Below are 18257 nucleotides of genomic sequence, written 5' to 3' on the forward strand. Positions count from 1 at the left end.
TCTAAATAACAAAAACCTTGCAAGCTGGTACTGACTGCATTATTTTTGGAGGGTCCCACATGCCTTTCAGGTGGCCTAATCCCTTTGCAGAGTCACCCACTTCCAGCAACACCTTACTGCTATAAGTCATCTGTCTTAGTGGGATCTACTGGGGCTACAGCAACATTTTCTCTCCCTTATTAGTCTTGTCTTTCCTAGTTAAGCTAACACTGTATACTAAATTAAATGTGAACACTTACCAGTTAGTGAGTGATAACCTCCATCTGCCAAGTTGTATTTGCATCTGCATCTTGCAAGTGGATACCCTTCAATCTTTCTCACACAATATATTATTCATGAGTAACTCTTGCATCTGTAGAGGAATTAGATGGTGGAAACTTATTGAAGGCTTGCATACTGTGTAGAGTATATGAGAAATTATCATAGCACCAGCTGTTTTTACTCTCTCAAAGTATTAAAGGCTACAATCTTGCTGTAAGGTTTCATTTGAGTGATGTTCTTGGAGCACTGTATGTTTTTTTGTACAAGTATTTTCCTGATATCCTACCATTCATTCTAAGTATTTAGAATATCTACATGATTTCCGTTTAGCCTTTACCTTTGTCTACCCCAGAGAAACTGTTCCAAAAGGCATAAAAATAGACAATTTTTCACACCGACCAAAAGACTATTGCCCAAAAACATAAAAAGCATTTTTATCATCATTTTCATCCTCCGTCTTTGAAAGACAGTGTTGAATTTACAATAATAAAAATAGTTGAGAAAAGTGGTCACCCTTACATTGTCCCCTTGCAGTATGCCTCCAAGTCTGATTTCCATTCATTGACACTCCAGAATTGCAATGTAACTATTGGACATTAACCCATCTTAGGCAATTGTTACCAAATCTTCTTCTCTCTAAGCTATAAAAATAATGTCTCTTGACAGTGTACTAAAGGACAATGCCATTCTCACTAATAAAGTTTCATGATCATTTCTCTCTTAAAAGATGGCTGGATGTTATTGACTGTCTGAAAATTGACTATTAGGGACAAAGCAGTCTGACCTGATTACAGACTTTTTTTTAAATTTTAGCTAACATTTTACTATACGAATTAACAAGTGAAATTTGTTCAAATTGTTCAATACCCAATGTGCCTTCCTTTATCATGGGAATAAACAAAATGAATGTTTAATTCGTCATGGCTGGGTCTTTTGACTTGATTTCAATTGAGCTAAAAATATCTACCATTTTATTTCAGTTAACAACCCCCTGGGCTTGGTCTAAAGAGTGTTTGAGTATGATCCATCTATATTCACTTCTGGTAGACCTTGTTTGTTAAATTAAACTACAAGAAAGGATTTAACCTAGAAAGAGTTTGCAGTATTCCTTCACATCTACTACAATGAGATAACAAGCAGAAAAATATATTCAGGCTGCTAACACTTTTGCAAATGTTAATTCAACTTTAGCCACATATGCAGTACAACAGAAAAAAAGTTTAACATTGAGAGACTACACAGACAGTAAACATAAATGTCTTTCCTTCTCTGGAAATCAATGTCAGTTAGTGTATTGTTTCTTATCAATATCTCTTGCAATGTGAAACAGCATTTTGACTAAAGCATTCTCTCTTCCAGTGTGCACACATTGTCTCTCTTCCACGCCATTCATGACTGATGAAACAAAGACACATTGCCAAGGCAGGACCACCACTTTTTTTAAATTTCTTTTGGGTTTCAGATACCATGATGGGAATGAACCCTATTCCTAAGTCAAAGTATAATTAAAGTTCATGAAATTAGTATTGTTTCAATTTTTGATATTAGCCAGAAGAGCTCTTCACAGCACCCACAATGTGCCCAGTAATGACTCCTGTAATTCATACAGTGCTACATGTACTGGGAACATACTTAAGTGTGATTTTAAATTCTTTGTTTATAAGACCCATTGCTCCAACTACTACTGGAACTATCTGGATATCCTTCTTCCACATTGCCCTCATTTCTGCCTTCAAATCCTGGTATTTTATGATTTTGTGTCTCTCTGTATGTAAGACACTGTAGTCACTGGATGCAGCAATTTCAATGATCAATGCCACTTTTGTCTTTTCATTGACCACTATATCTGTTTTTTTGCATCTATTTTTTAAACTATTGGCAATGGGTGATGACATGTGATATAAACTTCTTAATTGTTTGTAATGCTTCATGGCTCATGTTTCCAATGTTTTTCAGCTACTTCAGTATTATAATGTTTACACAATCCCCAATGCAACAGTCTTGTCACATTATTATGCCTTTCAGTATACAGTCCTTCTGCCATTAGTATATCACAGCCAGCAACAAGATGTGTGACTGTTTCCAGTTGTTTTACAAAACCCACATTTGTCTGTTTCTCCCACATGTTCAATGGACTTTGCAAACCAATGTGTACACAGTTCACAATCTTGGGCCATTAATATTAGCCCTTTATCTTTTGGCTTAAATTTACCTCTTCTTAAACATTCCTTTGATCCTTATCAATATGAGGTTGTTTCAAGAGTTTCCTATAATTGCAACTATATTTATGCACTTTCTAGATTTTTTGCCTTCTCATTTGATCCTTCACCTTATATTCTTACTTTTGTATTTTTTTTTTGTTTTTTTGGCATATTCAATTGATGCCTGATTTTTATCTATCTCTGGATGATTTCCATTTCCAAATGACACTGATATGCTTCTGCTAAACTAAGCAGGGAAGTCACCTTAGATTTATTCTCCTCATGTTTTAAAACATTCACTACATTTGGGTCTTGTGAGGTCAGCAAATATGTATGCAGTACTATGACTGCAGATATATACATGTAATGAATTTTGAAGAGGCCCATACATCCTTCAGAGTGGGGAATATATAGTCTTGGTATACACTGATTTTATAAATTATTTAATGAGCATGAAACATTCTTCTTGTTTTCCTGTCCAATCAATACAACACCTTTTGGGGCCAGTAAATCACTCCAGTACTATAAGTTAGGACAGAAAGAGCAAACTGGTTTATAGCTTGGGCTTTGTTCCTAGATGTCAGTGCCATTTTTAGTATTAATTTTAGTCTTCTAAAATATTCCTTCCTAAGTTTAATTCACATTTTTTATGTTTTATTGTTGATCTGTTATCAATTCCCAAATCTTTGTACACTCCCTCTTGCTCAAATTCTTTTCTGTCACATTCTTGTCCCAAGCTAATCTTTTCTTGGTGCTGCAGGTTTCCAGCTTTAAAGGCTGTTTTTGTAGATTTATCAGGAACAAATGACATTCTCATATCATCTGAAAAAGTTTGACCATTTGCAGTGGTGCTTTCAGTTCCTCATCTGATGAGCTATACAGTTTTAAATCATCCATAAAAAGAAGATGAGAAGTCTTTACACTTTGTTGTTTTCTGTGAGCCAAATTGTAGCTATGACCTAACCTGTTAAGTAGACAGCTTAATGGGTTAAGGGCAAGACAAAAGAGCAGCAGTGACAGAGGGTCACCTTGGAATATCCCCATTTTAATTTTTATCCCCAGAATAAGGATCTGTCCTTCATCATGGCTTAATTGGAAAGTGGTTTGCCACTGTTTCATGGTCACTGTAATGTAATCAATCAGTGTAGAGTGTATCTAATACATATTTAAGCACTCTTTTATCCATGAATGTGGGATACTGTCAAATGCTTTTTTGTCCTTTATCCGTGCCATACTTAGTTTTACAGTTCTCCATTATGACTTTAGTTAACAATAAATGATCCTTTGTTCCATATGATTTTCTTTTGTTACCCTTTTGTTCTATTGCCATGATTGAGTGTTCTTCTAAATGACTATACTATAAACTCTGTCAGCAACAATTCCAATGTACAGTTTATAAAATGTCAAAAGGCAAGCTGCAGGTGTATAGTTTTTAGGATAGCTTGACGTTTACTCTGAAGTAGGAGTATTGTTTTTCATGTTGTTAACCAGGTTGTTGTCTGTTCGAGGTGCGCATATAAATAGTTCTTACTCATGACTTAATAATCTTCATGTGAAGATGTTAATACTTTTAGCAAGAAGTTAGGTACTGCATCTGAGCCTGGGATTTTCCAATTAGGAGATTTTCTTAGCTTTGTTTCAATCTCCCTGGCTGTTCCTTCATCCCATTTCATATCCTGTGCAGTTGAACTTCTTATTCTTTCATTTACTTCTTCTATCTATTTAGCATCTTTGTTATGTTCCACAGAATTTTCATAGATATTTCTCCAAAATGTATCCATTTGTTCTTTTATTTGGTGGTGTTTCAATTCCTTTTGCCTTGTTTCCCAGTTCTCTATAAAACATTTTTGGGTCATCAATAAATTGCTTATTTTGTGCTTTTCCCTTATATTTATCCATATATCTTCTAAGTTTTTCTACCTATGCTGATATTTTTAATTTACTGTTTGCAATAGTGCACAATAGATCCTGATCTGTTCTGATACTGCACATTGCTTTTATCATGTCTATCTTTCTGAACATTTTTTTCTGATCTATTCCCTCTTATATACTCTTCTAACAATAACACTTGTTGTCTTAATTGCTTCATAGTTTTCTCTATTCGATACTTCCACAATGGCATTTGATTTCTCCCCTTTCTTTCCCTTACTGCCCTGTATTTTTGTTATAAGACTGTATCTGTTTTTAATTTAGCTGCACAGTAATATATCCTGTTTACGTCTGTTATACTGCATGAATCTCTATGGACAGTCCTAATTACTGCGCTCATTTGTTTTATCAAACTTCTGACTTTTTGAGTTTATTTATTTTATTTATTTATTAAATATTATTAATAAATAAATAAAAATAACAATTACTGCGTTCATTTGTTTTATCAAACTTCTGACTTTTTGAGTTTTATTGACTTTCTGTAGTCTATTTCTTTCATTGATCTTAATGTCTGTCCATCTCTATTAAAGCAAGCAACTCCTGTCTTAGATAATTTTCTTCTAAGCTGTAGGCACATTCTTTGTTCTCCATTTCCTGCTAGCATTCTATAGAAAGTTCCAGAGCATCTTTCTGTGCTACATTCTTTTCAGTTTCATCCTGTGTCATCTGTTGCTGTTTCATATGGAAACTCACTGGCTATCACTCCACAACATTGACTGTGTTAGAGTTGCCACAGTTTCTTGTTCCTTCCCTTGATGTGCAACTCTAACTGAACTTTTGTACTTGTTTCCTATGGAAGGCTCCAAAGGATCTTCATATTGCAACTGATCAGATGTTTTCTGCTCCAATGTTTCTCCTTAATTTGGGGTTCCATTGCTCTATCTTGCTGTGCTGTTATCATAGTTAGATTTTCTACATTAAATCCTTCACTTTCTAGGTAATCCATAACTTCAGTTTCTACTTCTTTAATGTCTGAAATAATAATCCTCTTTTCTACTTTTCCTCTTTGTTTTCTTATTTTTTTGTATTATAAATTTTTCCATATCCAGATGCCTTTGCCAGTCTTTTTCTTGAAATATCTTTTGTGCTACTCTTTTTGTGTTGCTTTCTCTTTTGCATAAATATTCCACCATATTAAATCTCTTTTTCTTTCCCATGTCCACCTTTTGTCTTCAGATATCTCCTGCTACTCCTGTTACTCCTTCCTTGGGGGACTCTTTGTTCCATCATGCTGAGATATAACCTGTGCTAGACTTTCTACACTAAATCCTCCACTTCACAGGTATTCCATAACTTCAGCTTCTATTTTTTTTAACTTTTACTTCACTAAACTTCTATTCTGTGTTCAAGCTTTGTGATCTCATTTTTTTGTATTGTGAAATTTTCCCTATATGGATGCCTTTGCCTGTATTTCTGTATGAATATATTTGGGGCTGCTTTTTTTGTATTGATTAATTTTGCTTTCTCCTTTGCATAAATATTGCACCATATCAGATCTCTCTTTCTTTCCATGTCCATATTTCTCTTTTATATACTTCAAAAATCACTAGATTTAATTATTTATATTTTAACACTTCCTCAGTCACTTTTTTTCCAAATGGCCCAAGGTTTCTTGGTCTATATAATGTTTTTCATAAATCTGTAGCATTAAAGAACACAATTTTTTTTATTTCAGGCTCTGACAGTTTTTCTTGTGCAAGTATTTTTCTTTCTGTTAATTTCTTACTTAATCTTTTTGTATATATTTTGTCTGGAAATTCTGGGCTTCTTGCATAATACTAGCATTGCATAATTTCTTTCTTATCATCAGTAGTCTACTTTATTGTCTTTATGGTTCTTTTTTGGCATATCAGTTTTTGTGCTTTTTGTGGACTACTATTTCTTTCTACAATTGGGGGGGGGGTTCACCCTTCCTGGGCCTGGCCCCATTATAGGAATGTTTCTATGTCTTACGGATTCTACACAGTCATTCTTTCCATTCCTGGCACCAGTGTGCCTGCCAGGATTGGGCACTTTTTTTATCCTAGGTCTTATGCACCCAGCTGTCTTTTTCTGTCCCTGATATATGCTATATGAAATGCAATCTATATATCAGTGTTATCTTGGTGAGATTTTGTGAAAAACGAGGTCCACCTCCTGAAGGTACTCGCCAAGATATGAAGATGAATTCAATTCCAGCAATACTACTTTCCTTTGCTTGCTAGTTTATCATCTCTCCATTCGGACTGATACCAGTGATAAATAAAGGCTGTCAAAGAAAATGTTTGCACGTGCCATGACTGCATGCAGTACAACTTTTGTAAGCAACTATTATATACTTATGTTATTATTGAAACTTGGCTGAATGACAGCCTCATAAGCCCCACAGTGTAGTGACATAAATATAGAAACATGGCTAATGTTATATACTATTTCATTTGTTTATCTTGCTGTCTGTATTGCCAACATATGGTTTGACTAATTATACTTACAGTGACATGTGCTATCTGTTTTAAGAGGGGTAATCTGAGTGCACTGCAGACCCACACTTCTCTAAGAAGTGGTATCCAGCACTAACATTTATGAATGTCCCATCATCATCCTTGCACTCAATATGTATGCACATGGGAAGGGAGGTCATTCAAACAACCACCCACATGGTGTCAAAAAATGTTAAGAAAACAGTTTTACAGTCTTAATATATAGCATATTTCAGAGTCAGACATTTTAGATAATCCACTCCATTTTCCATAAATCTTAAACTCGCTAACAATGCTCATTTGCAGGGTCATATGAGCCTGAGAAAACCTGTAACTGCATCTTGCTTTTGAATGCTCTTAATCTAAATGTTTCTGAATCATTGCAGTTTCCATGATAACCCTGATTTGTTCATTCCACATACTTCTCCCTGCCCATTCACTCAACCCTTAGCCCAGTGGTCTTGCCACACATTCCTTAACCTATCCCTAGTTGTTTATTGCCCAAAGAATAGCAGCTAGGGCATTTAGCATCCTCCAGTCTGACTGGTACACTTCTCAACCCAAATCTGGAAAAAAGGTCTTTCCAAATTGAAGGCCATAAAAATGCGATCAGTGCACTTTGTCTGTAACTCTTCAGTACTGCTAATCAGGCTCCACCTGACAGATTGCATCCTATTAGCCATTCCCTTCACCACCTCACCCCCCCCCCCAGTTATGGTACTGACATTAGCTCTTTTCATATTGCTACTGCTCTAAACTTTCCTTAAATTACTTGTTCCTCAGATCACTCTTTATGATTTTGTAGTTGTCTCTCAGTACCCTTTGTAGATCAAAGTGTGTGTGTACCTTTAAGAGCCATTCCAGTCTATGGGCATGTGCATATAAGTACTGATCATGTGCAAGCAAGAGTGCCATTTTGAGTGAGCAGCCAGAGTGAAAGCATGTGTGTGTTTGTGTAGTAGTCAGTCACTTTGTTTAAGTTTAATGTTCCAGTCATCCATCCTGATATGTTTGTGCGCAATAAACTACTTAAATGAACACCCAGCCTCAATGTCTTATCTGAATACACAAGACGAGTAACATGGTATTACTGTTTTATTACCTTATTTTCCTGTTTTTGTGAGCTTATATTGTTGATTGCACTTGTGGGAATATACAAGTATCAACCCTGCTCAAATGACTAACAGGTAAGAAATACAACTCAAGTGTACCAGCCTTTGATAGCAATTTAGTCTATAAAACAAAGCATTCTGTTTGCATAAAATTTACAAAAAAAAAAAAAAATATTTCTCCTTTCCTAAACTTTCCTAGTTAGTTGTTCCAGTGATCAGATTTTGCTGAATATAGTCCCTGGGCTTTGTATTTGGTTTCTGTGTTCCTCCATTTTCTTGTGTGGCCAGAGGTAGTTTTTACTCACCAGTGGGAGGGGAGCTCATTTGTGTATACCCAGCTGCTTGTTTGTCCTCAGAGGAGTGGAAGACTGAGTCATAAATTTAGAAATTTTTCAAAAGCCTGGTGAAACCTTTGCAGCATTAAAGATGATGCAGTGGTTTTACTTGAGACAGTGATTTACCTTTGAATAAAGCCAAAGAAATTTGACAGATATATATATATATACTCACAGAAAAGTACCTTCCTCAAAGTATACTAGTGCCTTCCAGTGCTAGTTGATAGTATCCTACAACTATAAATTATCTCTACTTGACTCCCAAGTAGACTATTCTCTATCTGTATAGCAAAGCACTTGCTCCTACAGTACTTATCACCTCGATACAGCACTCTTGTTATAGAAAGTACCCAAAAAAAGCAAACCCCATTTCTCGGTCACCCACATCCCCCAGAATCTTTTCTTAAGTTTTTCTGTCTATTCCTTCTAGCATGTCGAGGGATCAGTTGCTAATGTCCTCTCCTGCTCAGCTGGTGAACCTGGGAATATTGAGGCAATGTTACAATTGCCTCATGTACACAGACAACCCTCTCCTCCTCCCACAAAACACAAATACATGCGAGAGATGCAACTATATGGCCAAACTGGAGGCTGAGCTCTCTCAACATAGGACTGGCATGACCAGACAGGAGGAGAAGGTAACCACACACACTATAGACCCAGTCTCACATAATACCATCACAACCTCAAATCATACACATAAACACACAAAGACATACTGGCGGCTCTGTTCAAAAATCTACCAAAACAGCAGAGGCCACCAAAGCAGACACCCAAACAACTACCACCTCAGAACACAACACCTGCAACACATAGACCACACAGTCAGAGTGTCAAGCAGTCACAGCCCTTAAGGCCAAACACAATGCCAGACACACTAGTCATTGGTGACTCCATAGTCAGACACGCTGACGTCCGCTCACCAGACTGAGTAAGGAGAAGGTCACAGTAAGCTGCCTGTCGGGTGCTAGAATCCGCCACATAACACATGCACTCAGGTCTCTCAACAGCAGGTACAAGTACGACTCAATCATTGTCCACGCTGGTGTTAACGACCTGAGACGCACCTCCTGGACTACATGAAAAGAGACATAGAGGAGCTCTCTGATTATGTAGCCCAAGCAGGTATGACCCTGACCTTGAGCAGTATCCTACCTTCACCAAGAATGATGCCACAATACAGAGATAAGATGATCAGCTTTAACAATTGGCTTAAACTCTGGTGTCATTCAAAGGGGATCCAATGTCTGTCTGCCTGGGATGACATGCTGGACAAGCCACGCTGCTTCGCAAGGGACAGCTTGCACTTGTCACCCTGGGATTCTGGATTTTGGCAAAGGCTCTTGCCACCCCATAGTGCCTTTTTAGGCAAGGCTCAAATTCTAAACCTACCACCCTAGAACAAAACAAAGAAAAAAACTAAGGGTAATGCTGCTCAATGCCAGAAGTCTCAACCTCAAGATGCACGCACTCGAGGCCCTTCTCAGTATGGAGAACATCGATGTCTGTGCTGTGACAGAAACCTGGTTCAAGGCTCCTGAGAGCACCCCAGCACTATCAGGTTTTACCTCATATCATGCGTTCCGCCCCAAAACCCGGACAATACCAAGAAAGGAGGAGGGTATCCATATTCATCAAGGACACCCACACCTCAAGATTGGTGGCATCGCACGATGCATCGGAAACCATCCAGGTGCAATTAACCATAGGCAAGATTGCTCTGCAATTTGTAGCATGTTACAGGCCACCCTCGCAAACTCAGGAACCTCATATGGCCTTCCTGAAAACACTGGAGGGGATAAATGTATCTCCGAACACCATCATACTAGGTGACTTCAACTACCCTAATATAGACTGGGAACACTACTCAAGCCCAAACACTCTAGCCCAAAAGTTCCTGGAATTCATAAACTCAAATGCCATGGAACAACTAGTCACCATCCCCACAAGAGGAGAAAACATACTTGATCTCATCATCACGAACATGGGAGCACAATGTTCAACGCCGGAAGTATACCCCTCACTGGTGAGATCTGATCACAAACTAATCTCGCTGGAGGTCCTCATCCCGCCCCACCAAATGAAAAAGACCACAGTAAAGAACTTCTCGAAAGCCGACTTCACACTTCTAAAGACTAGTGTGGTCTCCTTTAAGGCCCTGAGCCGGTTAACATTACTCAAACCGCTGAATCACTTACAAATGCCTTCTACCAGCACCTGCAGGGCTGCATGGATCAGGCAATCCCAAGCAAAACAAAGACTCTTTGTACCAAAGGCAAGCGTCCAGTCTGGTGGACCCCAGCCATAAACAAACTCTACAACAAAAGGAGAAAGCTACTACAAGATAGAGCAAAATCCTTAAAAGGTAAGACACCGCTGATCACTATAAGTAAAAAGCTAAGAGCTCTCATAAAATCATCCAAAGCTAATTTTGAGAAAAAAATAGCTAAGGACTCTAAAGACAACCATAAGGCATTCTTTAGCTATGTCAGAAACCTAGGAGGAAATTCACAGATATGCTCAGAATTAGTTCAAAATGATGTGAAGATTATTGATCCTACAGACATTGCCAACATACTGGCTGACAGGTTCAGTGCAAACTTCTCCCCCCCCCTAAAGGAGAGATATCTATACCAAATGATTGTAGCCCCCAAACATCTCTAACGCCCAGGTGAGAACTGCTCTCTCCAAGGCAAAGAACACAGCATCCATGGGACCTGATGGTGTCCCCGGCTGTGTGCTCCATGAACTCAATGAGGAATTAAACCCACAGTTAGGACAGCTGTTTAATCTTAGTCTCACCTCCGGATACATACCCAGGGAGTGGCGCACAGCGACTGTGGTCCCACTCCACAAAGGCGGTGCCTCCACCGACCCTGGAAATTACCGTCCCATTAGCTTGACAAGCCTTATCTGCAAAGCCATGGAGAGGATCATAATGGATCTCATAAATAAAGACATAGGGAACTTGCAGACTTTGGATCCAACCCAGTTTGGCTTTGTCAAAGGCAGATCATGCCTTTTAAACTTGGTTGACTTTTTTGAAACAGTCACCAAGGCCATTGACGAGGACAAGGCAGTCCATACAGCCTACCTAGACCTGACGAAGGCTTTTGATACAATACCTCACTCGGGTATCATTGAAAAACTCATCAACTTAAATGTAAACCCATACATTACAAGATGGGTTGCAAACTGGCTGAGTGACAGAACCCACAAGGTCAGAGTTGCTGGCACCATGTCAGACTCAAAGCCTGTCACAAGTGGTGTCCCACAGGGCTCAGTCCTGGGCCCACTCTTGTTTGGCATCTACTTTTCTGAAGTACATGCAAACACAGGAGGGTTATGGCTGACAAAGTTTGCAGATGACTGCAAACTGGGCGCCGTAGTTGAAAACACATCCAACACAGATATCTTTCAGAAGGGTCTCACAGAAACGGATAACTGGTGCCAGAGCCATGGCCTAAAGTTAAATGCCAAGAAATGCATAGTCATACCCTTCGGGAAAAATAAGGTTACCACTAGCTACCATATAGGTGGCAATCCCCTGAACACAGAAGAAGTTATTAGGGACCTGGGAACCCAGGTTGACAGTAGCCTTTCATTCGACACTCATATTGCTAAAGTAGTTAGGAAGACCTTCTACATTGCCCACCTTATCATGAAGGGATTCACATCTAGATCAAGGGAAGTCATAGTCTCCCTATACTCATCGCTCATCAGACCAATGATCGAGTACAATGCCCCATTCGGAATGTATCTGACCCGACACTTGCAGCAGCTGGAGAGGCCACAAAAGTTCCTCACCAAAAGGATAAAGGGTCTCAAAAATCTGTCTTATGCTGCCCGACTGAAAGAACTCCAGTTATATTCAGCTGCTTACCGCTTGCTCAGAGGTGACCTATGCCTGACATACAAGGCCATGTCAAACCCAGATTTGATGAACATGCTTCATCTCAAAAAATCTAGATCCCTCAGAGCCACAAGGGCGGGAGACTTAAACCTCGACACGGTTATTAATAGAATGTGCTGGAGGGACAGATTCATCACCCAAAGACTCCCTATGCTGTGGAACAAAATCCCGGTTTATGTGAGGCAGAGCACCTCGCTGGCCTTGTTCAAGAGGAATCTTGACCAATGGATGGGAGATCGCAGATACACCCCAGGGGTTACCTCAGTGTCACTGCTCGACAGAGGCACAGCAAAATAATGGGCATAGTTTCTCCAAACTAAAGGGGTGGCGTAAGCCACAAAACTATGGGCTAGGCTTATAAATGCCCTCGGGCAGATAGCCTAGTATGAACCTATGAACCTATAAGAAGTGGCATATCTAAAATGACATGGTGCCACAATGGGATCCAAAGTGAATCTTCTTCGTGAAGACCATGAGGTGTGCAGTTGCAGTTGAAGGAATATACAGCAGTGAATCAACCCTGCTCAAATGACTCGCAAGCAGGTAAGAAGGACAAATCCAGGTACTAAAACTAATTAAAATTATTTTTTATTCAACAAATATAAAACAAAGCACACAAAATATTCAAAAAACTTTCTAATTAAACAAAATGTTCAAAACTATGATATATTGATAAAAATACTCAAAATGCTTACAAAAATCCTTGAAACAACTTCTGAATTGCATAAAATTTACAAAAAGGAGAAAACAGAAGTTTTTTTCACTATATGCTTCTTTTTCGCATTAACTAAAGCTATTCAAGATATCCAAAGTGTGCAAAGTGTTCACAAGTGTGTGCAGTATTACAGTACAGTTATTTTGCAGAATATAGTAATTTCGAAGTGACTGTTGTACAGTTGAATATTTTTTGAGTACCTAATATGTGCATGTGTGCATTTATACATAATTACAACAGCAATCTGTTGGCATGACAGAGGGATTTCACAGACCTACTCCACTTGTATTTGATAATAATGCTGCTGAAACCTGGAGAGTATTTGAGCAGGAGTACGATATTTTCATATAGGCTGCTTTTTCTGACAAAGACATACATACAAAGGTATTTCTTTAGTTTAATTTAATGGGTTCAGAAGCCATTGACAGGGAGCGCTCATTTGTGTATACCCCAGCTGTGTATGCAGTGGAGGGGAAGACAGCCATATTGTGGCACCAGCTGAAATGCGGGAAGATCCTGAGTGCTTAAAACATAAATTTAGAGAAATTTATAACCCACAAATGAATATTACAATGGAAAGGCACGTATTTTACATGAGAGATCAAAAGCCTGGTGAAACTTTTGCAGCATATATAACTGACTTAAGAAACAAGGAAAAAAGGTGCAGATTTGGTGATTTAAGAGATGAGTTAATAAAAGAAAGGCTTGTCTGTGGTATTAAAGATGATGCAGTGAGAAAGGTTTTACTTTGAGACATTGATTTACCTTTGAATAAAGCCAAAGAAATTTGACAGATATATATATATATATATATATATATATATATATACTCACAGAAAAGTACACAAATATGCTTGCAAATGAGAAAAGCATACTTGCAGTGCCTTCCAGTGCTAATGTTGATAGTATGCAGCAGGAGGTTAAAATGTACAAGCCTAAGGGTGCGGCCACACTCTAGGTCTCTCTAGCAAAATCTGTAGTCACTTCAGCAAAAGCCCGAGCCTTTCTAACAAATTCCATGGCAGCTCTAGTAAAATACAGAGCATGCTCAGTGAAACAGAGGAGTGATTCAGCAAAACCTGTGGCAAGCCTCATAGTTAACTGTGACAATTTTGGAGATAGCCATGAGCCCAGTCGAGACAAGTGCTTAAATTTTGGTCAGCAGTGCCACACATGTAGAAAGTGGAATCATTTCAAAAGGTGCTGTAAATCAAAAGGGGCACATTATTTTATTAAAAAGAGCATTCAAATTGGCAGTTTGATCAACTAGAGAGCTATGATCCTAATTTTTATGTTGATGGTGTGTCTGTGCTTGGTGAAACAGTCAACTCAATAGATTTGTGGGCAAAGAAAGAAGTATTTTGTATTGCTCTTATTAATGGGAGTCCTGTAAAGCTCAAAGTAGATACTGCTTCAAAGTGCAATGTTATGTCAGTAAAAATGTTCGCCAAAGTAACAGCTAGCGAGAAGCTTGATCTGGCAAAGTATGTGAAGCTTGTTGCTTATGGTGGTGAAGAAAATCCAGACCAAAGACTCAGTAGTGGTTTCATGTTATTCTGCTGGGAACAGCTATGAGTTGCAATTTTATATAGTTAAAAGGCATGTACAGTCATTGTTAGGCCTCAGAGACAGTTTCAAAATGGGACTGCTTTCATTTACTGCAGAAGTCCACTATGTAAGCATGTGTAACAACAAAAATTTTGCACAAGCTATTTTTTTCTGATTATGCTGATCTCTTCAAAGACAAGTTAGGCAAATAGCCAGTTGTGTACTCCATGAAGTTAAACCATGGGGTAAGCCCAGTTATCAGATCAGCATGGAAAGCTCCGGTAACCATGCAAGACAGAGTCACAGCTGAGCTAGACAGGAGGGTGCATCTAGGTGTAATTTGTCCAGTAAATGAACTAACAGAATGGGAATTCTCCATGGTGGTAGCTCATAATAAAAGCTCAGATGATGTTAGAATATGCATTGATCCAAGAGATTTGAACAAAGCACTAAAACAATCTCATCATCCAATGCATGCAGCCGAAGATGTTGCTGCTATTAGGCCTTTTGTACTGTTTTTTCTCTCTTAGATGCAAATGTTCATTTTGACAAATTTTGCTTGACTGAAAATCTTCATTGCTAAGCACTTTCAGTACACCATTTGGAAGGTACGGACTTTTGAGAATGCCATTTTGGATTAAGTTTGTCAGTGAAGCCTTTCAGCATGTGAGGGACTAATTTTTTCTGGCTATCCATGTGCTATGATTGTGGATGATATTCTTCTAGGAGGCAATGGTGAACATGAACATGATAGAAACCTCAGGAAAGTTCTGGAACATGCTTGTAAAGTGAATTTTAAGTTAAATCCTCAGAAATGTAAATTCAGGCTGCAAGACGTTACTTATGTGGGTCATTTGTTTACTAGCTCAGGCTTATGACCAGATCCTTCCAAGCAAACTGCAATTCTTAAGATACCAGCTACAGATAATGTGACCTCCTTGCAACGTTTTCTTGGCATGGTCAACTATTTATTCCATATTTGAGTGACCTTTCAGCACCCCTAAGAAAGCTGACACACCAAGATGTAACTTGGTCCTGTTTGAAACAATACCAAAGAGCATTCAATGTCCTGAAAAGAGAATTGCCAGTCCATCCATTTTAAGATAGTATGATGTTCACAAACCTGTAACTCTTTCCTGTGATGCTTTGAAATTTGGTCTTAGTGCAGTCATTCTGCAAGAGGGAAGACCAGTAGTCTATCAAAACTCTGACCCAAACTGAGATGCAGTGTACTCAAATAGAGAAAGAACTCTTGGCAATTGTGTTTGCATGTTCGAAGTTCCATGATTATATTTATGGCCGACCTGTTCAAATTGAGACTGACCACCAGTCTTTGGCCACTATTTTGAAAAGGCCTATGCACACAGCTCCTACGTGATTGCAATGCATGATGTTGAAATTACAAAAGTACAATTTCCACTTGGTTTATACAAAAGGCAATCTTCTTGATCTTGCTGATACTTTATCCAGATTGCCCAGAAAAACAACTGAACAGCATGAAAATAAACAAATTGATGTTTTTCTTCCACACATCTTGATGAGCTTTGAACTCACACAGCTTCAGATCCAGTTCTTCAGAAACTCAATCACTTTATCAGTCGAGGATGGCTGTCAAAGCAATCTTGTTTATCACCAGATGTGCAGCAGTATTTTCCTTACAGGGACAAGATTTTAATTGAAGATGGTATGACCCTGAAAAGTCCAGAAGTGATTGTTCCAAACCCCTTGCAACAAGAGTATATTAAAATCTTGCATCATGGCCACCAGGAACCGATTCTACCAAAAGAAGGGAGAGAGGACTAGTATTTTGGCCTTCTATTTCAAAGGATATTGAGAAAGAACTTTCAGCTTGTTCTGTCTGTAATAGTACTAAACCGCTTCGGCAAAAAGTACCACTTCAGATAGTCAGATTCGTGAACTACCTTGGTCAACAGTAGCTACAGATATTTTCAAATGGAATGCTCAGTATTACTTTGTGTTAGTAGACTCTTACTCAGATTAGTTCTAAATTGACCTACTTCCTAACCTGACATCTAATAATGTCATTACAAAGTTGAAAAGACATTTTTCTGTCCATGGTAGTCTGCACAAAGTCATTTTTGACAATGGTGCACAGTTTAGAAATCAGCAGTTTAAAAGATTTGCTGAAACGTGGGACTTTGTTCATATTACTCGTAGTCCTGAATACCCAAAACCAAATAGCCTGGCTGAACATGCAGTTCAAAATGCAAAACAGCTGTTAGAAAAGTCTAAACATGACAATACTGATGTTTTTCTAAATCTGCTTAACCTCAGAAACATTCCTTGTGACAGTCTTCTTGGTTCTCCTGCCCAGAGATTAATGTCGATACAAACCAGAACGACACTCCCAATCAGTAAGAATTTGTCCGTTCCAAGTGCTGAAAACAACAAAGTAGTAAAAGTTCAACTCCTAAAGTAGCATTTGTTCCATTATATAGAGCATTTAAATTTTTTCTGATAATTGCTTCTAATTTATTGCCATGTTCACTCCCCTTACCGCTATATGTATCAAAAAAGAGTTAACTCTTATACTAATTTTATGCACTTCTTTGCAGGGTAAAAGACAGGCTATGTGCCCTTTCTTGCGTATGCTAGCCATGACCCCCATCTGCATGGATGTTTGCCATGTCTGGGTGTGCGTCTGTTAAGTGGTGTTTCATCTGAATGTTTAATATTGAGGACTGTACTGTTTTATTCAGTTTATCCAGTAGCGTTATGCAAAACAACTTGGTAGTTAAAGATATGAGCTGCCAAAGGTCGTGCAGTCTTAAGTGTTACCCCCTCATCCCCATTTACTTAATTTAAAACTTCAAGCAAGCCACTTAACCAGGGCTGTAAAACATTTTCCTTTTGGACTTGAAACTAAAGCAAAAGTTGGCCTATAATGGTTAAACCCTTGCTGAAAAGTTTAATATTAAGATAATGTTTCATATGTCTCATTGCTACACTTGGGATTCATGCTAATGTTTATCTTTTATGATCAAAACTACGAGAAATATATATGAGTCTATTTTATGACTTGACAATCAGTAGTTTCTATAAGCCAGATTATAGTTTTATAAGTCCTCCCAGCTTTTATAAAATATATTCTGAAAGGATCTTATTATAAATAACTATGTTCTGCTAATCTAATCCAGCCTTGATGTGTGCTAATTCTCATGCTGTTTGAAAATGAAAGGAATATGCATGAAGCTTCTTTATGGTGATTGTTTTGGTAGGGTTCCTTATAGTTTTGCAAAAGTACCCAAGGCTTCAATAAAAATATCCCTACAGGTCTCATATTACAAATAAGTATGTCCTGCTAATCTGCTCTGGATTCATGGTAATTCTTATCTTCTTAAGTCACTACTGCCAGAAATATGTCTGCATCATCTTTATTACTTTACTTAGTTTCTACAGGCATGCTTGTGGTTTTTTACAATTAACACAGTCTTTGATAAAAAATATTCCCAAGGGTCTCGTATTAAAAATCTAAACTAGTATAAAGTAGTTATATAAATTATATGTCAGTATATAGATTTATGATGCAGAAGATTTTAGAGTCCTGTTATTTTCATATATTATGGTATGTCACCTTAATTTATATATCAGAGAAGTAAAAAAAATGCTTAACATGAAAAAAATACTGAATGCTTCAGCACTCACTTCTGAAATGTAAAATGAAAATTATTATCAAGTACAACTTCTCTTTTCACTTTACATTCTTTTCTTATATTAATAATTTGTTTGAATGCTAGAGTATGTATTTTTACGATGTTATATG

Source organism: Protopterus annectens, chromosome 4.part0, assembly GCF_019279795.1.
Source record: "Protopterus annectens isolate FY-2018-M chromosome 4.part0, PAN1.0, whole genome shotgun sequence".
Taxonomy (NCBI): Eukaryota; Metazoa; Chordata; order Ceratodontiformes; family Protopteridae; genus Protopterus; species Protopterus annectens.